The sequence below is a fragment of the Pteropus medius genome, unplaced genomic scaffold (genome assembly GCF_902729225.1).
Source record: "Pteropus medius unplaced genomic scaffold, Ma_sr-lr_union100, whole genome shotgun sequence".
NCBI classification, from domain to species: Eukaryota; Metazoa; Chordata; class Mammalia; order Chiroptera; family Pteropodidae; genus Pteropus; species Pteropus medius.
Genome location: NW_024352787.1, coordinates 20,014,823 through 20,039,791, shown reverse-complemented (window position 1 = coordinate 20,039,791; position 24,969 = coordinate 20,014,823). Strand labels below are relative to the sequence as shown.

Genomic DNA, 24,969 nt, shown 5'->3' with positions numbered 1-24,969 from the left:
TAAATTTTCCAGGAAATATCAATTAGAAATGGAGTATTTGACCATACCCATCTTACTTCCTATTAGTCTAGCAATATCAAATATGTTACATGTGTCCTACCTCTCCTCTCATACTCAATCCTTGGCATTTGTTACAAACATTTAGCATCTTTTCTAGCAGGGTGCCAATTCTCTATCCTAATTCTTTTCAACAGAATACTCTTGGAAGCTACTATCAATTCTTCAGAGTTGGCAAAATAAATGAAACTTACTTTCCATCTCTATTCTAGACCAAGCAGCATGATAAAAAATACATTTTTCATTTTGTCTTTCAGGAACATTCTGTTTTTACAAATAACAAAGTATTTTCTCTTCTCCTAGAGCACTCTCATTTGCAGCCCTTAGCACCAAACCTGGAATCAGGACTCTGAATGAACGCTGGGACACACTGCAATCTTCTAACACTAGAAGAACTTATTTTGGTAAAAGCCAATTTTATTTTTAGTCCTAGTCACTTTAGTCACTATAACCAAAATTATGTAAACTTTCTAAATAGACTAAATATTCTAAAAATACAGTAAAAAACCAGCCTCCACATCAACCAAGTCACAATATGGGTGTCTGACCTAAACCCACAAAATGAGAATGGTGGGAAGGTCACTTATCAAACTGCAGTGACCATAACATGCTCTCATCACTGTGTCAAAAACAAGGGCAACCAAATGGCTATTACTCAAAGTGACTCCATTATCTTTGGGAAAGCATTTAATCTCTGCATGCCTGTAAATACTTATTATATTAGACTTATACTTTAAGTGTGATAATTATATCAAAGTGTCTTTTGAACATTTTTCCATACTTTGGGAAGTAGTGGAACTATTTCCAACTTTGTAACTATGTTTTCAGAATTTCCCTTGAAGAAATATGAGTGTGTGTGCTGTGGGGAAAAAAGTAGTTTCAGTCTGTTTGTTACCATTATAGTACAGCCTTGGGTATTTAAAATCTTAAATGAACTACTTGACAATTAGGAAGAATTGTGAAGAACACAATAGACACAGTTTGTCTATTTTTGCTCATCATCTGCAAATAAGTACCCATAAGGCCTCTTTCTCCAAGCATTTAATGCCATAGGCATGAGTTCATGAATTTTTCCTCTCAGTTGCCAGATCCTGGCTGCTGTCTCCTTCTCATCTCCTCTTGTAACCTTGATTAATGGAGGTCTTATTACTGATGGCTTTAAATTACTGAAGCATATCAGGTAAAACAGAGAAATGTATTTTCTCTTTTGCTGTCACTTGCTATAGGAAAAGCAACAAAGCCAAGCTGTTGTCTTATACCTATTATGCCGTTGTATTTACTTTGAAGTATTTTAGTTTGGACAACATAATGTGTGTGTATAAGCTATGTTCAGTCTACAGTCTAGAGAAGTTAGTTAATGTTTGTGGTTTCCTAATCCTGAATTCATACTCCATGGTGGGTTAGTTAGCCCTTGAGAGAACCTGTCTGGTGTCTGCTCTCCAGAAGTAAATACAAAAAAAAATATGTTAAATTGCAAGGTCTAAATCTTCACCACTTTATTTGTTGATTAGCAATGAGTTTTCTTTGGTGAAATGAGTGTTGATCAAGATGTGTTAAGGACCGAGTGTGTTAAGGACTGAGAGTAGAGATTTTGGACTGCTTAGAGGAACAGATAGACCGTTTTAGTGACTGCTTGTTAATCAATGCACATGTGAAAAATTTAGTTCATGACTTGCTTTAATTATAACAGAAGACCTTGAAATTGTTAAAGATTTTGCTTACCTTGTCTGAGTCATCAAATCAAATAGAGACTGCAGCCAAGAAATCAAGAGAAGGCTGAGACTTGGAAGGACAGCAATGGAAGAATTAGGAAAGCTCAGTAAGAGCAAAGATGTATCATTAGAGACCAAGGCTAAGATCACCCACACTCTTGTATTTCTGATTACTATGTATGGATGCAAAAGTTTGAAAGTAAAGAAGGCTGATAAGAAAAATAAATGGTTCACTTGAAATATGGTATTGGAGAACTCTGTGGATACCCTGGATTGCTATAAAGGTGAACAGGTGGATCCTAGTACAAAATGAACCTGAAAAATCATTAAAGGCAAAAATGACAAAACTGGAGCTGTCCCACTTTGGGTACATCATGGTATGGCAGGGTTCTTTGGAAAAGAAAATAATTCTGGGAAAAAATAGAAAGCAGCAGGAAAAGAGGAAGACTAAATATAAGATGGATTGACTCCATAAAAGAAGCCACAGGCATGAGTCTCCAGGAGCTGAACAAGGCTGTTGTGGACATCATTCAATCATAGATTCGCCAGGAGTCAGAGCCAACTCAATGGCCACACAATACAAAAATGTGTCTGTATGAGCAAAAATAAGAGTGTGGAAAGATACACAATAAGATCTGCAGGGCTGACCTCAGGGTGGCATGTGTTTATAGGATTTGGGCTGTTGAGGTATGTCACTGTTAGCTTTGCCCATTTTGAACTGCCTTGTGTTGTTTTACATATTGTAGCACAAATATATTACTTTTGAAATTTGAAAAGAATCAAAACATGCAAATTATAGATTCTGAATATTTGAACAGCTTTATAAATAGTACTTGGGGAACAAGACTTCTTAAATATTTTTAAATAAGTTTTTATTTCAATAATTGATTTTAAACCATTAAAGCTTTATTAAATTCATCAATGTACTGAATCTTTATTGGAAATGCTTAAGCTCCTTATTTTGGCCAAAGAGTACTTAAAGTTAATTCAGATACAGTACTGAAATTCTTAAGCTACTACTAAACTAAAGCTGTGAAAGTAAATCATATTCATTGTTATTTAACCATGTTAATTGTTATTTTTGCCTAACACTTCTGGATGTTGAGAGCTTTCAAAAATAGTGTTTTGTGAAACGATTACTATATGGTTGGCATATTTTTTTAGCTATAATGTATATACAGTAAAATTCACCCTTTAATTCTCTAAGAAACAGTTGCCAAGGTGAGAATAAACATGCATTATGTTTGCAAGTGTTTTTGTTTTTAATTTTAGCCATTATAATGGGAATTTAGTTATTTCCCACTGATACTTTTTACATCAAACTATATAAACAAACCTACATAGCAGGTAAAATCAATAGAACAGATTTATTTTGAGTAGCTTGCCCATAGCAACTCAGAGCTGGTCTGATCTTTAAAATGGTGCCTGTAACCACATGTGACCTATTGCTTCCTGAATCCTGAGTCTACTCTCAGGATAGTTGGTTGTGCACATGGTTACTTAGAGGCCATGGGGCATGGAATATATTTCCTGGTTATTTCTTCAGTGCAGGAAGGTAATCAATATCACAAAACATTTTTAAGCTTTATGCAGGCTTATCTTTCGGTGGGGTGACTTACAGGAAATGTAGAGAAGTAGAAAATAGAGATGAAAAGTCATCCAAACTCTATTAATAAGCACATAAATTTAATTGAAGTTGATGGAGGTTGAGGGAAAAATTATTGAAAAATAACATTAATAGTAAGCTGAGTGAGGCTATTGTAAAATGAGTTAAGTTTATTAAAGTAAATTTTCTCTGATGTGCTTCATATGTTGTGATGATAATTAGTAAAAATCAGTTTTTTAGGAATATAGTATAAAATGCAGAAGAAACAAGAATGTGTGTATGATGTTCAATCATCTATCTTTATGATGCTGATTTTTGTTAAATTAGTAAAGTGAGTCTACTGAAAACCAACACTATTAATCATGATGTGACTTCTAAGGAATTCATTTGATAAAAAGTGGGGCGAAAGGGAAGTTAAGCAAAACTTTTGTGGGGTTTTCTTTGATATTTTTGGTCCTTTGTTTTTGGCAAGGGTTAGAGTGCAGTTAAGGAAAATAAGAAGTGGTAGAGAAATGGGATTGCATGATTTAGGGATAAATAACTGAGTAATATGGCTCCAATGAGACCTAAGGGTTGGCGTTGAAGGACGGGTATTAGAGAATGTGAACTGAAACCTGGGCAATTTTGATTTTTTTGTATTTTTCGCTTTTTTAAGCTAGGGTTACACTTGAAGCTGTATTTATCCCTCTAGAAAATTATCAGTAGAATACAGATATAAAGAATACAGAAACTAGACTTCCTTATTGTAGCACCTCGTGTGTGTGTGTGTGTGTGTGTGTGTGTAAAACTGGCAAGCTATAAGCTCTAATGAGCTTAGAAAAGCATACCAACCTCTATATAACCAGAGCATCAGTGGTTATCTACCTCTCTTCTAATGAAAAGCAGATGTCTGACCACAAGAAATGGTGAGACTTTGCTTAGCTTAATAACTGCATGTAACCTAATGATTTGGCCGCTTAAGTGTCACTGGCTCTGTGAATCGAATCGGCAAAGAGAAAGAAAAGTGTCAGTGTCAGAATCTACTTTAGGCATTTAAGCTGACTCTACAATTTATAAAATAATTCATATAAACAAATTCCAACCTCAAATATTTTTCACCTACCTCAAGTCCATCAAATTGCAAGTTAACTACTTTTTCTAGTTGATTGAATAACTCAGCAAACCAAAAATATGTAATTATTTGCTTAAAGTGAAAATGCTTTGGAAATTTTCACTAATATTTTTATTCTTCATGGAAAATCATATACGTTAGTATTATTTAATATTTAATCATCAGCCACTTACTAAATAGTTTAAAATCTCAAGCCAATTATAAATTTTCCAAATTTTAAAGTGGTTAATAGCACTAAGAATAGCAAAACAGGAAGAAATAATCAGAGCTAACTTCTTAGACAATTGCAAGGAGAATGTAAATTGCAACCACATTTCCAATAGGTTCAAGATAATAAAAAACTTAATTTTATTTCTCAAGTGAACAAAATTTATTTGAATGCCAATCTATTGTTCACAGAATTAAAAACTTACTCTATGCTAGAGAAAGTTATAAGGAATTCATGCAAATAGTTAAAAAGAAATCATTGGCAAATGCATTCTAGATAAATAATTCCATTCAATTATACATTTAATTGAGATACTTTGGATTCCCAAACACAAGCTTAATTTTTCCCTCTCAAGTTTGTTTAGCTTTGATTTAAGAAATACTGCATGATTTCTACCTCTTCACTCTAATAGGATTGACAGCATAGTAATTTTAGTACTTGTTTTAATTCTATAATACTCTCTATATTACAATATATTTTGTCTATATGCATCAAGCCAGGGAACCATTTTCAGACTTTAATTCTTGGGTAAGTATATGAAAGCATTTCTCCAGAGGCATCTGATACATGGTAATAAGCCTATGACTAGTTTGATAAATGTTTGCCAAAAGACTGCAGACATTTTTCCATACCTAAGAAAACACAATGTAATGATAGGAGGAAGAGAAATTTAGAGAAGAAATAAAATGAAAGTAGCTTATATAGAAATAATAAGTGACTTTATTGAAGTTGTTTGTGTCTCAACTTATTTTTAAGAGGATACTATTTAGAATGATCACATATGAGGCTAGTCTTCTTTTCAAAGTTAGTGAACCAAACTGGTGCATTTTCATCGGGCTCTTAATATTTGCAGGAAAAGAGCTTAGCATTTTTTTCCCTGTGTTACATGAGCTAGGCTTGTAAGTGGCATGATTTAATTTTCAGTGATTGGGGTCTGTACTATAAATTCATCAGTTTATTATTAATTATATTTTGTCAAGATAAAAAGTGTACCATATATTTATGTCTTTGGTCTATTTTGAGTAAATTTTGGTGTATGGCGACAGATAGCAGTCTAGTTTCATACTTTTGTATATAGCTTTCCAATTTTCCCAAAACCATTTATTGAGGAGGCTTTCTTTTCCTCATTGTATGATTTTGGCTCCTTTGTCAAAAATTATATGTGTGTGTGTGTGTGTGTGTGTGTGTGTGTGTGTGTGTGTGTGTGTGTATTTCTGGACTCTCTATTCTCTTCCATTGGTCTGCTGTGTCTATTTCCTTGGTTTTAGAAAAGATTTTATAAATTTGACCTCAAGGCAAGGGAAGTAAAAGCAAAAATAAATGAATGGGAGTGTATCAAACTAAAAAGCTTCTACACAGCAAAAGAAACCATCAAGACAAAGAGGCAGCCCACTGAATGGGAAAAGATATTTGCAAACAATACCTCTGATAAGGGCTAATATCTAAAATATACAAAGAACTCATACAATTCAACTACAACATAAAACGAACAATACAATTAAAAAAATGGGCAGTGGACCTGAACAAATACCTCTCCCAAGAGAACATACAAATAAATAACCAATAGATATAGGAAAAGATACTCAACTTCACTAGCTGTTAGGGAAATGCAAATCAAAACCACAATGAGATACCACTTCACATCTGTTAGAATGGCTATTATCAAGAACACAAGTGTTGGAGAGGCTGTGGGGTAAAAGGAACTCTCAGACACTGCTGGTGTGAATGTAAACTGGTATAGCCACTATGGAAAAAGTATGGAGATTCCTCAGAAAATTAAGAACAGAATTATTATATGACCCAGCAATCCCTTTCCTGGGTATCTACCCCCAATTTTTGAAAACATTTATCCATAAAGACATATGCATCCCAATGTTCATTTCAGCATTATTTACAGTGGCTAAGACATGGAAACAACTGAAGTGCCCTTCAATAGATGATTGGATAAAGAAGCAATGGTACATATATACAATGGAGTACTACTCAGCCATAAGAAAAGATGAAATTCTACAATTTGAGACAACATGGATAGATCCTGAGATAATCATGCTAAGCGAAATAAGTCAGAAAAAGTTGTGAATCATATAATTTCACTCATATGTGGGATATAAAACTGAAAGCAACAAATGAACAAGACAAACAATCAAAAATTCCTAGATACAGATAACAGTTTAGTGGTTACCAGTGGGGTAAGGTGGGAGGGGGAGAGATAGATAAGGGTAAAGGGGGTCAAATATATGATGATGGAAGGAAATTTAACTTTGGGTGGTGAACACACAGTGCAAAGTATAGATGCTGTATTATCGAATTGTACACATGAAAGCTATCTAATTTTATTAACCAATGTCACCCCAATAACTCTAATTAAAAAATAAAATAAAATGCTTAGTGAGATTCCAAAGTAAAACACTTAAGTCACTGAAAGTTAAACTTTAAACTAGAACAAAAGCTTCTGTTTTATAAATAAAATAATATAATATAAAAACAGTAGTTTTAACATTCTTATTGCATCACAGATCCCTTTTAGAATCAGAATTTAATAAAATGTCTAGGCTTTTCCAGAAAAAAAAATGCATATTCAAACTAGATTTTGTATATGCTTTCTCTGCAAGCTTGTCCTTTGACACCAAAGTTTATAAATCTTTGAAGTACAAATTGGGTCCAAGTTAAAGAATACATGCATGCAACAATTATCTCTACATAACTGTGTTTATTATTATAAGATTGAACTGCAACTGGCCAAGATTTGTAGCAGCCAGCGGGAAATAGAGAGCCTAGTTAACATGACTCTCATCAAAAAAGGAAACACAGCTCTTAGGAAAAAAAGCTTTGCCTAGCAATGAACTATAAATAATTCTACCTAGGACACTTTTATAAATTTTACTTGGAAACTATGTATAATCCCAAATGCAATAGTAAATTTAATGTAATTTATTTTTATTTTGGCCACTTAGGAAAATAAGAGGAATATGATTCCTAGGAAACAGGCAGCCTGTTGGTTGTCGAATCATAGAGAATACACATTCAACTCACTTGGTTGTTAATCACTTCTATCCTTGGATTATATTCTCTGAAATTTTACTTTTCACTCAAAGTTGGGCTTTCAATAGGTGAAATTCAGATATCAGCCCTCTAAAATCTCTCATACATTCAGCCTTATAGCAAAAGAGGAAACAATATATAATAAGAATCTTTAAAGAAGAAAACCAAAATAATAAATTAAGAAAGATAAAAAATCAAATCTATAATTAAAAACAAACTTTCCTAAAATTAAGAATACGTAGATCTGAAAGTATATGTTGAAAAGTACACTATGCGCCTGGGAAAATAGACTGAACACACTAAGAAAAGTCTAATAAAATTATTGGTCATTAAAGAAAGTGAGTAGTAAATTCTTTTGACATCTGGATAAAAAGCTTAAGTCATTTATAACTGAAAGAAAATTAAATTGTGAAGAATTTTCAATAGCAACAATTTATGGCTTCAGGGGTAAACCAAAAAATAAAATCTGAGCCAAATATTTTATGTTTAGTTAAAATGTTTTTCAAATTGAAAGCCAAACTATTTTCGGTATCTCATGCTTTATTCCTGAATTATCTACTAGAGAATAACCTTTAGACAATTAAAATGACTGGAAATATATCAATTTAAGACTGTTGGTAAGGATTAGCATATAATTAATTGTAGCAGTAGGAATAGATGATGGTAATAAAGGAAGAAATACAACAGTTACATGTATCACTCCTAATGTTGACATGTTCCCTCAAGGGACAGAGTGAATAGGATAAAGGAACAGGGATAGAAGGTAGGCTTCTTTGAATATATCTTGTTTTATAGAATTGACTTTGAAACCATGTAAGAATCTTATATAGTAAAAATTTTAATCCCTTAAAATTGAAATTAAAATAATAATAAATCTAAATGGGTAACTAGTTGCTGGCATAACCACACAGAAACTAAGCCAAGTAACTTTAAAAAATAGTTTTTGACTGTACATCCTTAATACTATATGACCCAAGGACAAAAAAAGCTGGAAATAATAAACAGTTTTCTTTATTAATATTATATTATTAGATGATAGGATGGTTTTGAAATTAAAAAAAAAATTGTGTATATAAAATATAATTCTGTGATATTATAATCCTAATATCCGGTGTCCTTCACAAGCAAGATTCTTGGTAAGGGAGAAAGGAAAAACATGTAAGAAAGAAGAGATTGAGTGAGGAATCTTTTAATCCTGAATTTGAAGTATAAATATAACTTGAGAATATTTGCTGCTTGAAAAAAAAAATTTCTAACATTTTCAACTGAAAATTCTTAGATATACTGATGCATCCAGTATCAAGAGTGCCTCCAGCATCCAGAATTTGGTGTTGAAATTCAATTTCTTTCTGAAAAGAACCAGAACTTCTTGGAGAAATGGTTAATTCCAGGTCTGGGGCAGGAAATATACAAGATTATCTTGGAAATTCTTGTAACATCAGATAATAAGGAAGCTAGCAAAGATTACTAGCTTTGTGTCGAACACTTGAGAATCAACTTGCAGAGACTCAAAGATGAGGCAATATGAAGATAAGTGAGAAAAAAAACTTCAAAATACTGAAATATATCCAAATAAGTGTAAATCCATAAGTTTATAATGATACTTAGAAAACAATTGGTCAGCCATTGGAAGATGCTAGTAAACCAACTCATTATTTTGAAAACTCACAAACAAAAAAAAACACTGGATATGTTTTAGTTAGGAAGGCAGAGTAAGTAAATGCTGTGCTTAACTCCTCTCATGACCACATCAAAATTACAATAAACTACAGAACAAACATCATTGGGAGTTGACTGAAGTCTAGCTGAATAGAAGTCCTACATCTGGGGATACGCACAAGAGGCCACCTCAAGACTGATAAGAGGGAAGGAGCAATGGAACAAGTTGTCTTGCATACTGCCTGTGGTGGTTAAGAATCAGGAGAGATATCTCAGCTGCAAAGTCCCTCCACCCCTCCCAGAGAAGTGAGGGGGTCCCATTTGCACAGGGTTCCAGTGCTGGGAAGAGAAGTGCCCACAAATTCTGGCTATAAAAACCAGCGGAGATCATGGCTGAGCGAGATGGAGGGCAGCTAGAGTTGCAGACATTCCTCTTTAGGGACCTGCATGCAGACTTACTCAGTGATGGACTCACTCTATCTGAGCTCTAGCACTGAGGCAGCTGCTCAAAATGAACATAACGATAGGAACATAAAGATAGGAACCGGGTTCTCTGGGTACAGGGCAAGGACTAGAGAAGCAGCTTTCTCCCAGACAGAAGTGCTGGCAGAATCCATTGTCTCTTTGTTGAGATTTCACCCCTGCCCATATGCAGACACAGGCCCTGCCATATCTCAGTTTCCAACAACCTGGCTAACACTGGTCTCTCTGTCCTGGTAATTCCTTGAGACCCCACCCCTCCCAATTTGCAGGCCCACTCAAGATGCTTCTGGTGCCTTTTGCATACAAATGACCTATCTTGGTTCATGCTGCAGACTTTCCTAAAATCTCTTAAAGGTTCACGAAACCCCAACAAGCAGCATTTGGTCTTGGCATGCCCTGTACCTTTTGATGAGCAGCACCAAGTCTGGCACTAAAGCAGCAGGCATAGTTCATGGTTTGATCTTTCAAGGTACCTCTAAGCCCAGAGTAGGAGGTGGCCATCTGTGGATTGCTTGGTGATTCTTGCCAGGTGGCCTGGCCTGCAGTAGGGTCCTTCCCAGGAGGCCCTGGGGCTGTCATGCCTGGTGGCTGGCTTTTGACTGAGCCAGAGCACCATCTGAAGGTGACACACTTAAATGGCATACTGTAAAGGCAGCAAATCCATGCCAAAGCAAGTCTTGCTCCATAGGGTCAGCCCCTCACTGGCCAGTCCTCAGAGAGAACCAGTCCAAGATTCAATTCCTTCCACTGACATGTAAACAGCAACTAAGGCTCAACTACAACAGGAAGACACACACATTCTACACAAGGGACACACCTGGAGCACCTGGCTCAGGTGACTAGGGAGACTGCCACTGGACAATGAAAAACACCTACTACCTAAGCCCGCTCTCCTAAGACCAGGAGACATAGCAACTCTACCTAATACATAGAAACAAACACAGGAAAACAGCCAAAATGAGGAGACAAAGAAACATATCCCAAATGAAAGAACAGAACAAAGATCCAGAAAAAGAACCAAACAAAATGGAGATAAGCAATCTTCCAGATGCAGAGCTCAAAACACTGATGTTCAATGATCTCAGTGAGAATTTCAACAAAGAGATAAAAAACATAAAAACAGAAATAGAAAAAAAGTCAGAAATGAAGAATACAATAACTAAAATAAAGAATACATTAGAGGCAATTGACAGTAGATTAAATGAAGCAGAGGATCGAATCAGCAATTTAGAAGATAAGGTAGCAGAAAACAATCAGAATAGCAAAAAGGATAAAATAATCCAAAAAATGAGTATAGTTTAAAGGGCCTCTGGGACAACATCATGTACCAACATTCGCATCTAGGGGTACCAGAAAGAGAAGAGAGAGAGCAAGGGAGTAAAAATCTATTTGAAGAAAGAATGACAAAACTTCCCTAACCTGGCAAAATAAATAGGTATACAAGCCCAGGAAGCTCAGAGAGTCCCAAACAAGATAAACCCAAAGAGGCCCACATAAAGACACACCATAATTAAAATGCCAAGGGGTAAAGACAAAGAGATAATCTTAAAAGTGTCAAGAGAAAAGCATTTAGTTAATTACAGGGGAGCTCCCATATGACTGTCAGCTGATTTCTCAGCAGCAACTTTGCAGGTGAAAAGGGATTGGCACAAAATATTCAAAGTGGTGAAAAGCAAGGCCCTTCAACCAAGATTACTCTACCAAACAAAGCTATTATTTAGAATCAAAGGATAGATAAAGAGCTTTCCAGATAATAAAAAGCTGAAGGAGCTTATCACCTCCAAACCAGTGTTGCATGAAATGTTAAAGGGACTTCTTTAAGAAGAAGAAGGGGAAAAAATATTAATATATATATATATATGTATATATATATACATATATATGAATAATAAAATGGCAATAACTAGATACCTATCAATAAATACTTTAAATGTAAAAGGATTAAATGTACCAATTAAAAGATAAGGTGACTGAATGGATAAGAAAACAAACCCCTTACATATGCTGCCTAGAAGAGACTCACTTGAGATTGAAAGATACACACAGAGACTGAAAGTAAAGGGATAGAAAAAGATATTTCATGAAAATGGAAACAAACAACAACAACAAAACTAGGGTAGCAATACTTATACCAGACAAAATAGACTTTAAAAAAAGGCTATAACAAGAGACAAAGAACCCAGTAATCAAACTTCTGGGTACTTATCTGAAGAAATCCAAAGCACTACTTCAAAGGGACATGTGCTTCCATACATTCATTATTGCATTATTTACAATAGCCAAGATATGGAGGCAATCTACAAGTGGATGAATGAATAAAGAAGTGGTGGCACATACATACAATTGAATATTACTCAGTCATAAAAAAGAATGAAATCTTGTCATCTGCAACAACATAGATGGACCTAGAGGGTATTATGTCAAATGGAGTAAGACAGAGAAAGACAAATGCCATGTGATTTCACTTACATTTGGAATCTAAAGAACAAAATAAACAAACATAACAGAAACAAACGCATAGATACAGAGAATTTTGATAGTTGCCAGATGGGAGGGAAGTTGGGGGTAGGCAAAAAAGGAGAAGAGATTAAGAAGTATAAATTGGTAGTTATAAAATAGTCATGGGGATGTGAAGTATAGCATAAGGAATATAGTCAATGACATTGTAATTATGTATGGTGTCAGATGAGTACTAGATTTATCAGGATGATCATTTCATAAGTTAGATAAATGTCTAATCACTATGTTGTACACTTGAAACTCACATAATATTGTGTGCCAACTGTAATTGTAAAGTAAAATTTTTTTAAATGACTTTAAAAATAAAACACTGGATAATCAGAGAGTAGATAAGAACAAGATCTTTATTTATTGTGATATTTCAGCAAATAGATAAAAAAGACATGATAGAATTGAATATCATCCTTTTGGAGCCCAAAATGAACTAATGGATCTAGGCATTGAGCATCAATTAGTGCTAATATCAAAAAGAGAAAGATAATCAGATATTAGATGTTTCCTGGTGGAGGAACGAAGAAACTCCTAATGAGTTTTTTCTGAAAATCAAACTTGAATCTGGTCAGTCGAATCGAATTACAAATTTACAGAAAATTCAGAGGAAAGGGGAATATGTTAAACTATACTATGGGGATGTAATCAGCCAAATCCTACAGTGTGAACAATCGAGTTTCTTCAGCAAATAAATTGCAAAGAGGGGGAAAAAGATGGAGGAGGAAACTAATAGGTAAAAAGAGACTGGAAATAAATATATTCACCAATAATTACATGTAGGCCTTGTTTGGATACTGATTTAAACCAGAAAAAATGTGTCATTAAAGATATAACTGCAAATTTGAACAGTGACCAAGTATTTAATGACATTCAGAATTATTAATTTTTAAAGATCTAATCATGGTATTGTGTTTATGCAAAAAGAAAAGAGTCCTTTTCTTTCAGAGTTACAAACTCAAATGTTTGTTCATAAAATAAATGTCATCTGGAATTTGCTACAAAATGATTTAGGAAGGTGGCTGTAGGTAAGGGTTTACATGAAATAATTTGTTGAAGCTGGATAATGGCACATGGAGAATTTATTATATCATTCTTTACATATATTTTGAAATTTTCAAAAATAAAACATTTAAAATAAAAACATGCATTTAATAGCTTTGCCTGTATGGCACTGTCATGCCCTAATGGCACTTGAAAGATATGCAATTTTCTCCACTAGCAATGTCTGTGAAAAGGAGTCAGTGCTACATGTGAAACCAGTTAGGGTTAGAGAGCTAGCAGCTGATACATCTGGGGAGCATTAGCTATATTAAGGACAAGCCAGCATGAAAAGGTAATCAAAAGAAGCAGCTGAGTAGTTTATAGACTAGCAAGGACCATGTATCATTTCAGCACTTTGTTTCAAACCTCAGCACAAGAGTTTCTTTGGCTTGGAATTGGATCAAAACTGAATAGATTTCTTTATCCTCAATATGCAGGTTGAAATGTTTTAGAGCATACCTTTCAAAAAAGAATAGAGAGGATTTACATTTAAAATAACAACAATTAAATGCTTTTTGGATTTTTCTATGTTGCAAAAATTTCCATTAGCCAGACATGTCAATATAACAAAAAAATACTTTTTTTAAATAATTAATTTTTTTCAATTATAGTTGACATAATATTATATTAGTTTCAGATGTACAACATAGTGATTAGAAATTTACATAACTTGTGAAGTGATCACCCTAATAAGTCTAGTGCCCATCTGATACCATACATAGTTATTAGAGTATTACTGACTATATTCTCTATGCTATGCTTAACATTTCTGTGACTGTTTTTATAATTGGCAATTTGTACTTCTTAATCCCTTCCCCTTTTTTACCTACCCCTCCTCAATCTTTCCTATCTGGCAACCATCAAAATGTTTTCTGTATCTATGAGTCTATTTCTGTGGTAAACAATTCTTTTTATTGTCACATTAGTCAACAAATAAAGTATTTATTATATAACAGCACTGCAAAAAGCATAAAAATTATTATAAAGGCATAGTAAATTATAAGGGTATTATTGTTTCATGGAAAGCAGGACATTGAAATCAAACAAAAATTGTCTAAAACCTGACTCTGCCATCTCTCAGCTTGTTGGGTTGGACCATGTCTATACTTTGGTTCCCTCATCTGTAAATGACGATTGTAGACCTAAAGCACTTGGCCTGTAGTGCACATTCAATATGTGGAAGAATTGCCATTTTCACATTTGCTTTCTTTTGATCAGCAGACCACTGTATGACATCTGATAATTATATACAGGCACCTGATATCCAGTGATGACCTGATTGGTGAACTTGGATAAGGAGAAAATGCCTGAACATACTGAGTTATAGGATCATCATGTTTGAAGGCTGTATATAAGTTTCAGTGTTTGGATTACTCCAGACACTCCGAAACTGTGGTGGATGAAAAGGATTAAAAACCACAGGATGTGGCTGCACGTGATAAGTACATAAATTTTGTTTCCCGACTGCAGGGCCCAGTTTCAACTTTTTACCATGGAAATTTTTCTGTGATTCTACTATCTTCTGAACATCCATGTCATTATAAACAGAAACAAATCCATAGCCTTTGGGCATACCAGTTCAATTGGTGATTCTCTTCATTTCTTTTACTGAACCATATCTAGCAAAGAAACTTTTAATTTCGGTTTCATCCATCCTAACATCAGTTCTACCAACAAAAATTATGTTTGGCATGATTTTGCCTTCAAGTAAAACATAGCCTTGGCTAGTTGTAGCTGACGAGTACTGGGTGCTGGCCTCTCTGGAAATACAGTTCATTTTGGAGTCTCAGAATTTGCAGCAGACTTATCCTCCAAATTGCTGATTCGATCCTCTATATCATGTAATCTAATGTTGATTCTCTCTAATGTATTCTTCATTTCAGTTATCGTATTCTTTATTTCTGACTGGGTTTTTTTTTTTTAATGTTTTCTATCTGTGTTTTTATGTTTCCTATCTCTTTTTTGAAGTTCTCACTGAAATCATTGAGAATCCTTATAACCAGTGTTTGAGCTCTGGTACGTGGCTTATCTCCATTTTGTTTAGTTCATTTTCTGGAGCTTTGTTCTGATCTTTCATTTGAGACATGTTTATTTGTCTCCCCATTTTGGCTACCTCCTTGTGTATGTTTCTATGTATTAGGTGGAGCTGCTACGTCTCATAGAATTAGGAGATTGGCCTCATGTAGTAGGTGTTCTTCAGGACTTAGTGGCACAGTCTCTCTGGTCTCCTATGCCGGATGCTCTAGGTGTGTCCCTTTGTGGATTGTGTGTGCCCTCCTGTTGTAGTTGCCACTTCAATGGGAGGGGTTAACGCTCAGGCTGATTGGTTGTGAGGACTGGCTGTGACTAGAGTGGAGGAGCTGTTGTGCAAGAGCTGTCCTTACAAAACAGAATTTACTTTAGCAGGCCTCTGGTGCTTGCTAAGTTTGCCCTCTGCGTGTATCTTTTGTGGAGGTGGTTGGGTGGTACTCTGGCATGGTCTGAAGCAGCCACCAGGTGTGTTAGTTCCGGGGTCTCTTGGGAGGTCTTTGTTGCTGGCCAAGGTCAGCTGCTGCCTGTGCCCTGCCTGGGGCCATTTGGTATGATCTATAAAGTGATCTGCAGATGTTTGCCTTTTGTGCTGGGCTTGGAGGTGCCTGGTACAGGCTGAGCTGGGAACAAAGGCCAAGCTGCTTAGCAAGAGGTATAGGGCTCACTGAAGCCAGATACTGCTTGTTCGGGTTTTTGTGAACCTTTGAGAGATTTTAGGAAAGTCTACAGCATGAGCCAAGACATGCTGTTTATATAGAAATGCCACTGGAAGAGGCTTAGGTGGGGCAAAGTCTCAGGGAATCATCAGGCCGGGTGAACAATGTTAAGTTGATAGAGACTAAATATAGAGATTACCTGTGCATTCAGGCTAGATGAGAAACGGGCTCAACAAAGAAACAATGGCTTCTGCCAGCACCTCTGTCTGGGAGAAAGCTACCCCTTCAGCCCTCACCCTGAAGCCAGACAACCTGGTTCTTCCCCATATGTCCTTGGTGCTTTTCAAACTACTGTCCAAGCACTGGAACTCAGAAAAAGTGAGTCTATGAGCAAGTAAGTCCATGCATGGTCTCTTTAAGAGGAGCGCCTGGAACTCCAGCAGCCCTCAGTCTTACTCAGCCACAATCTGCTGATTTTCACAGCCAGAAGTTATAGGGACTTCTCTTCTTGGCACTGGAACCTTGGGATAAGGAGCCTGGTTTGGGCCTGGGACCCCTCATTTCTCAGAGGGACCTTCACAACTGGGATATCTCCAGATTTTTAACCTCCTCACATGGATGTGGGACCAGCCCACTCAGCATCTCCGCCCCTCCTACCAGTCTTGACGTGGCTTCTTTTCTATAGCCTTAGTTATAGGACTTCTGTTAATCTAGATGTCAAGCAGTTCTCAACAATGGTTGTTCTGTAGTTTAGTTGTAATTTTGATGTGGTCACAGGAGGAGGCTTGCAGAGCATTTACCTACTCCGCCATCTTGAATAAAAAAAGTGCTATATCTCAATTTGTGTTCCTTAAAAGAAGTATTTTATTCATTTTTCATGGGAGACATTCTTATTTACATGACAGACTTTTCTATGTTAGCAATACTGCAAAAAGGCCACGGAAGGTGTGGTTTTGTTTTTGTTTTTGTTTTGTTTTGTTTTTTGTCCATTATTCCTCTTGAACAAGATTTCTATCAATGAGGATATTTGATGTGGCCATTGGCGACCAAGCCGGGAAACATACAAGGGCACTTGTACGTTTCGTATAGGGAAATGCTTGTAATCTGAGACTGTGGCCTCACAGGTGCATCTGAAACCATCTGTGTTGAGAATGAATCCATTTGACCAAATATTTTAGAGAGCTTTTGAACAGCCAAAAGTTTAACTCAGATATAGCTTAGTTCTTTACAAAGCCAAGAAATAATACTCTTTAAACATTTTTATTTTATAGATGATATTTGACTTCTCAAAGATGTAATGGGTGCTTTGTACATTAGACATCTTTGTTTCTTCATAAGCTTTAAATTTCTATTTCTACTCTACCAAAGTCAGTCATTTCCCACAGGAAAATAAATAAATAAATAAATAAATAAAATGTACTATTTCAATTTCAGAATCAAGTTACATTTCTGGTTTCAGTGATTATGCATAAAAATACATTTTTTGTATTTTTAAATACATTTTTTTCTATTTTTTGTATAGACTGAAGCTCTATAATTTTTAGTGACTAACTATAAAGAAAATATTTACGAAAAAAGTTTTAGTCAATGTCTATGTAGCTTATACATGCTGGTATCATTCAGAGTCCATTCTATGTGTGTTCTCGTTTTATAACAGTGTCGGCACTACCCACCTTGAGCGGCTAATTTAGGAGCATTCCATGCACAAGAGGAGTCAGCTTGTGGCCAAAATTAGAATGAGGCAACCTTCCCAACAGAGCATTCATATGTACATTTCTGCTCATGGCCTTGGATTTGTCTGCATTTGATAGATGAGTAAGGCCAACTCAGGCAAGTGGGAAGGTGGAGTAAGAATCCCAGAATATAGAAAAATATGTGGATATAGGAAGATCCAAATAGTATCCAATATAGAATAATGCTTTCCCCAGGTCAGTCCTGTCTTGTTATACCACACTCACACTCAGGGAAATTTTGACTAACCATTTGTTGACCATTTGTTAGTTATGTTAAAATTGGTTTACGTATGTCCCATTCATTAGTTACATTAAAATTGATTGCATACGTCTCTCTGATAATTGTTGCTGGGTCACAGCAGGAAAGAGGAAAGCATAACTAAAACAAAAATACAAAACAAAACAAAAAGTCAGTACTCTTGCAAAGATTAGGCTCTTTTTAAGTCCTGATTTGGCAGTGCCCTGGTGAACAGCTGGAGACGTGGTTTGCCTGGATATGGAAGTCTCTGGGTATACATGGACATAGTTCTCAGGAGTTTCATCAGGAAAAGGAGTTTCAACACAAGGAAGGAGTTCATCAAGTCAGGTCAGTACCTGAGGAGCCCTTGTTGATGATGATGACCTTTCCTCTAACTTGGTAGGTAAGTGGCTGTTTCCACTTCAGTGGAAGAAAAGGTTAGAAGAGATTTGATGTCTAATCTGGGTAGGTGTGCTTGGAGGAAGAAAGCTGTCTCAATGCAGGCAGTATCACAAGTCCCTGAGCTTAGGGCCCGGTATCAAGCAAATGTAGAAACCATCGGTAGCAGAGGAAATTCTAGCTAGCTATGGGGCTAGAAGGTGCATCTCCTGTGATGTGGTGAGGTAACACCATCTGAGGATTTGCTAGTAGCATAGAAAATGCCAGTTTTATAACTGGTACACAACACCACGATTGTCCAAGAAAGGAGATAGTTGAAGGACCAAGAAAGAGGCAGACATAGCAACTAGGTTAAAGCACTGGTGAAGACATTTGAAACTGACAAACAATCCAGGCAATGCTCCTAAAAAATGTAATGACCTGGAGTACCAAACCCAATCAGGATCTACTCTGCTTCTACATAGCCCTGGTGTCAATTTTGGTTCTGGAAATTCCCCTGGTATCTCCAGAAAGGAAGCCTTGTGCCCAGGTGATCACCTGCTAGAATGAAGGGCTCAGGCTGTACTGGAATTCAGTCCAGGATAGCCCAGCCCGAATGAAGAAGTGGGTTGAAAGCATACCCACAAGGGCTTTAGAGAGATCAAAATCAAGGCTGCCACTCAGGTTGAGAACAGATCTTGCACTAGCATAGCTGTAGCAGTGCCAAGTGAGCACTATTACATAGTAGGAGTAGACTGAATACAGCCTAGAGGAAGCCTTTGGCAAGGCAAATCCCAGGGAGCCACAACATATCTGAGCAGGGGAGGCAAAGTGGAGCCCAGTAGTCAACCCCAAACAATGGTGAAAATGAAGGAGTAAAACAAATATCCATTTTTGACAATGAAAAGTAAGGGTAATCTGCCATTTGACTTTTCCCTTATAACCATAGTGTAATGCAGGAGCCCCAGGCCTGGAACTGGCACCTGGGTTTAGATATTCCAGAAGAACTACCAGGAGGACCAGAGGGGTGAGAAATGCCATTTATTACTCACAAGTCAGGGAAGCTTTAGTAGTGGCTGGTCGAAACTGCAGGAAGAAAAACTGCTGACCAAGAGCAAGCAGATGGAGGGGTTATCTCATTAGGGGAGCAGCCGCCTTCTCCGATGAATGGGAACAAGATATGCTACTTGACTACCGGAGCAGATAACATCCATTGGAGCAGCAGAAAACATCCTTGGGAGTAGGCACTACTGAAAGCTCTTTGTGTACTGCCTTCCTTGGCTGTTGGAGGGGCAGCTATCAGTCTTTTGAGTATGTGGAGGCGCTATGTTCTGAGTTAACCCTACACATAGTTATACCTCAGTGGGGATAGTAGAATCACCCAAAGGTAGTTCGGAAATTTTAGGTTATTTTCCTTTTGCCCCAGTGATTGGAAACACTATGGACATTCAGTGAGAAGGGTCAGGAATACAAGGAATACAAATAATTGTCCCACATCCTGTACAACTTCCAAATTATCTCTCTAGATATTTACATAGATGAAAAAAATCTACCTAGAGCTTCTTTTATATTAACAAAAAATATTTCTGTATAGTTTTAATATATCTTGAATTTTCCAATAATAACTGCAAATTGAGAGATTTTATTTGGTTTGATTAGAATGATTTTACAAGCTATTCACCACCTTATTCACTGACAGCAATGTTACTTGTGATATCACATTCACGATGATTCTACACATGATTGCAAACATCTGCAGGCTTAATTATGTCTCATGGTGTAGTCATATCTGAGTCATTATAAATTAAAAGTAATTAAATTAAAAACAAACATATAATAGAGCAAATAAAGCCAAAAGGTAGTTCTGAGAAAAAATTAATGAGTCAATAAACTCCTAGTAGTATTGATGAAAACTAGAAAAAACATTCAAATTGTCAATATCAGAAATGAAAAAGAAGACATCATTAGAAATCATGTAGGTATTAAGAAGGTAATAAGCGGCTGGCTATTATTTAGAACACTATATCATTAACTTGAAACTAAATTTTTTAAAAATCTCAAATTTCTAGAGAAACTCTAACATGAAGAAAAATAAGATACAAATAGTTCTATGTCTATTAAAAATGAATTTGAAATTAAAACCCTTCCCGCAATATGAAATAACCTACATTTTCCTCAAGGTCTTCCAGAGAATAGAAAATAGGAAACACATCCAGTTTCTGTAATGTACCCTTACTTTCTTGACTTCCACAACCCCCCCAAAATTTTCTTTTCTAAAAAGGAAAATTAAAAACTAAGCTCTCTCTTCAATTTAGGTAAAAGTTCTAAATAAAAAATTGAAGCATAATCAAGCTCTATATAAAAAGGGTAATATATCACAACCAACATGGACTATTCTGAGAATATGATGTTAAGTTAACATTTGATGATCAAGCAATGTAATGTAGTAATTAACAGAAAAAAGGAAGAACAATAATATGGTCATTTCAATAGAAGCAGAAAAAGCATGTGATAAAATTCCACATGTATTCATGATAATGATTTACAGTACACTAGGAATAAAAAAGTTCTTTGATAATGAGCATCTCAAAAAAAGCCCAAGTAGTGCAAATACAAACAAAAAAGAATCATCAAATTTAGAGGCGAAATATTGAAAGCTTTATCATTAGATTAGAAATGAGACCTGGATGCTTGCTGTTACTACTTACTATATAGGGCAGCATCACAAAACCAAATGCCTTCAGATTCATGGGAATAGGGAGGGGTAGGATTTATGGAATTTGAGAAAGAACCTTCTGCCAGAAGTCTTTCAAATTCAATTACAAAACAAAACCAAACAAAACCAAGACAAAGCTAAACAAAAATCACTGGGCAAACCAAACAAAATATCTGCAGGCCAGATTTAGTCCACAGTCTGCAAACTGGTGAACTTGGTTGAGGTTACTTTGGGCTTAACTGATAGGATTCCGAACTTCATGTCTTATGTGAAAACAGTAATCAAGTATATTACTACTGGAGGACACCTTGTGTTTTAATAGATGTCAAAGCCTTAAGCTAAATTTGGTGTTATTTGGAAGAGAGAGCTAAAAAGGCAAGTCACATAACAGCCAGAAAGAATAAACAATACTAGAGTATAATATGCAAAGGGAGGCTTAGACAGTGGGCCTTCAGGAATAGTGATATTACAGCAAAACCACTTATTTATGATTAGTCCAAGAAATCCCCAGGGTACCTCTGCCTGAATTTGTCATATTGTGCAAGTGTGAAAGAAAGACACAAAAATGCATTTGTGAGTTGACTGTTTTGTTAAACCTTTCCTATTCTTTGCCACTGGAAAACTTTGCATATAATAACCACTGGTGAAGTCTTTGAATCTAATAGTATTCCTCCTGGTATCTGCTGTCTTAAATGCCCATAATGAATAAGAATGATCCTCTATGCCCCTGAACTGATGTCTTCAGCTAGCTCCTGGTCCCAGATTTGCAAATAGAAGAACACGAAAGGAAGGCCATTTTCACTCAGGAAGGATTATTTCTTGGGTGGTTCATTTTGCACATGTGTTAAAAACCAGCTTGACCCAGAACTACCCTCCTCATTTCTGCATGGAGAGGTTCACTGAATCTTTGGTACAGTGACTTTCTGAATCTAAACTGACCTTGGCTTTAGCGTTTCCTTGGAAAACTTTCTGTCAGCTTTGCAAAAATGGATGAGTACATTGCCTGCTTCCTAGAATGAAATGGAGATTGTAGCAGATGGCCAAAATTCTAAACTCAATCCCCTTCTGGTGCCTTTGCCACTTGGTGTGGGTTTCCCATATCAGTCAGTTAGACAGCTCCAAGACCTCAAAGGAAATCTTGCTCCAGAAGTAAGAGCTGCCTCAGTGTAGCTTGATAGAATTGACTACTCATGCAGGGCTCAGTCCGGGCTGTCACCCACACGCCCACTGCCATACCTGGCACCTAAATGTGCCTGTTTCCAGAAATACCAATGTTTGGGGTTTCTTGACTGTGTTTGTATTTATGATCACAACTCATATTTTCGGTGACATGACTAGGATTCTTTAAGGTGTCTTCACGCTTTCTTGTCCTTCAGATTACTAAGAACACTGTCTATCACTAAGAGCCTAGGCAAGTGAAACCAGGGACAAAGGGGGAGAATGAAATGCTATTTCCTACAAACTCCAACTTACCTTAAGACTCTGTCCTTAGAAACCACTCCAATTATCTCCAATTCATTAGGTTGCCTTTTGCTTTTTCCTGAAAAAAGGAGATACAGAAGAAAATACCTTTTATTAGAAGTTGTTTCAAGAATAATGCCTGGAAGCACTACTTTGGTTAGAGTTTGTGACACAAAAGTTGGTTTTAAGAAACTTATCACATTCATTATTTAAATTATTGAGTTGTAGAAACTTTACTTAGTCATCGGAGTTCTAATGCATATTCTATTTAATGAAATATGGCTCAAAACTGCAGCTGGCCTGTTGCTGTTTGCTATGAATAGTGTCATTTGTATCAGACCACACTTATTGAAATGCACCTTCAAATATAGTTATGGTTAACATGATCTATTGAACTTCCGTTGACAAAATTTTAATTTCTTTTTTTTTCTATGGGTCTCTGTTTGTTTATTCATGTTTTTTTTTAGATTCCACGTGTAGGTGAAATCATATAATATTTGTCTTTGTATGAATTATTTCACTCAGCATAATACTCTCTAGGTCCATCCATGTTGTTGTAAATTGCAAGATTTCATTCTTTTTTATTGTTGAGTAATATTTATATGTTTTTGGATATTAACCCATTATTGAATATGTCATTTTTGAATCTATTCTCCCATTCAGTAGGTTGTCTTTTATTTTGTTGATGGTTCCCTTTGCTTTACAAAACTTTAGTTTGATGTAATCCTATTTGTTTATTCTTGCTTTTGTTGCCTTTGCCCAAGGAGACATATATAAGAAGATATTGCTAAGACTAGGTCAAAGTGTTTACTGTCTATGTTTTCTTCCAGGAGTTATATGGTTTTAGGTCTTACATTTAAGTCTTTAATCCATTTTGAGTTTGTTCTTGTATATGGTATAAAAAAGTGGTCCAGTTTTATTTTTATTTTTGCATGTATCTGTCCAGTTTTCCCAACATCACTTAGTGAAGAAACTTTTTTTCTCCATTGTATATTCTTGCTTCTTGTGTCCTATTAATTGACCATATAAGAATGGGTTTATTTCTAGGCTCTCTATTCTAATCTATTGATCTATGTGTCTGTTTTGCACCAGTACCACACTGTTTTGATTAATATAGCTTTATAGTGTAGTTTGAAATCAGGGAGTATGATACCTCCCAGTTTGTTCTTTCTCAAGATCACCGTGGCTTTTGGATCTTTTGTGGTTCCATATAAATTTTAGGGTTAGTTCTAGTTCTGAGAAGAATGTCATTGATGTTTTAATAGGGATTGCATTGAATCTGTATACTGTTTTAACAATATTAATCCTTCTAATCCATGAGCATGAATATCCTTCCATTTATTTGTGTCCTATACAATTTCTTTCTTCAATGTCTTACAGTGTTCAAAGTACAGGTCTTTCATCTCTTTGGTTAAATTTATTTCTGAGTATTTAATGCTTTTTGATGCAATTGTTAATGAGATTATTTTCTTAATTTCTCCTGTTCATTCATTATTACTATATAGAAATGCAATAAATTTCTATATATTAACTTTATATCCTTCAACTTTACTAAATTCATTTATTAGTTCTAATAGTTTTTGGATGGAGTCTTCATGGTTTTCTCTATATAGTATAATGTCACTTGCAAATAGTGACAATTTTACTTCTTTCTTTCCAATTCAGATGGCTTTTATTTCTTTATCTTACCCGATTGTGGTGGTTAGAAGATCTATTACTATGTTGAATAAAAGTGATGAGAGTGGACATCTTGTTTTGTGACAAAATTTAAATTTCTTACATGAGGGCAAATATAAGTTCAGATTTGGGAGAGAAGAGATAAATCTGAACTTGGGGAAATTAGATTTGCTACACTGGAATCTCATGGACAGCAACCCTAATTTACTTGTTAATTAACATACCCTGTGCCTAAATGGAGCATAATTTGCAGGTACTTCATAAATGGCTGCTGAATAAAGGTCCCCTTTGGAATTAAGATATCTCATTGAGTACTTTGGGGGCATAGAGGTGTTCCAAAATATGAGCCAAGTAATTATGGGTCACATTTTTTAAATTCACATATATCAATCAAGTATTTTATTAAATAGAAATAGGGCAACTTGAAAAACACCACTGATTTTTAAATCTATACTATTTCCATGGGGAAAAAAATAAAACAGTCCAATGTCCTATATTCAGTGTGAACAACTAAAAAGGAACTTCAGTAGTGAAAACAACCATAGTGCCTTCTAAGAGCAAGACAGATATATTGGTAATACTGGTGATGTTAGAAGAATGGCAAATACGTTTTAAGCAACAGATGTTTATCACAGCTCCATTTAGTGAA

At 35.6% G+C, this 24,969-nt stretch overlaps 1 pseudogene; it reads right to left on the bottom strand.

Moving 5' to 3' along the window:
- Positions 1-14,624: 14,624 nt before the first annotated feature.
- LOC120591458 (deleted in azoospermia-like) lies at positions 14,625-16,929 on the bottom strand (annotated as a pseudogene).
- Positions 16,930-24,969: the final 8,040 nt, after the last annotated feature.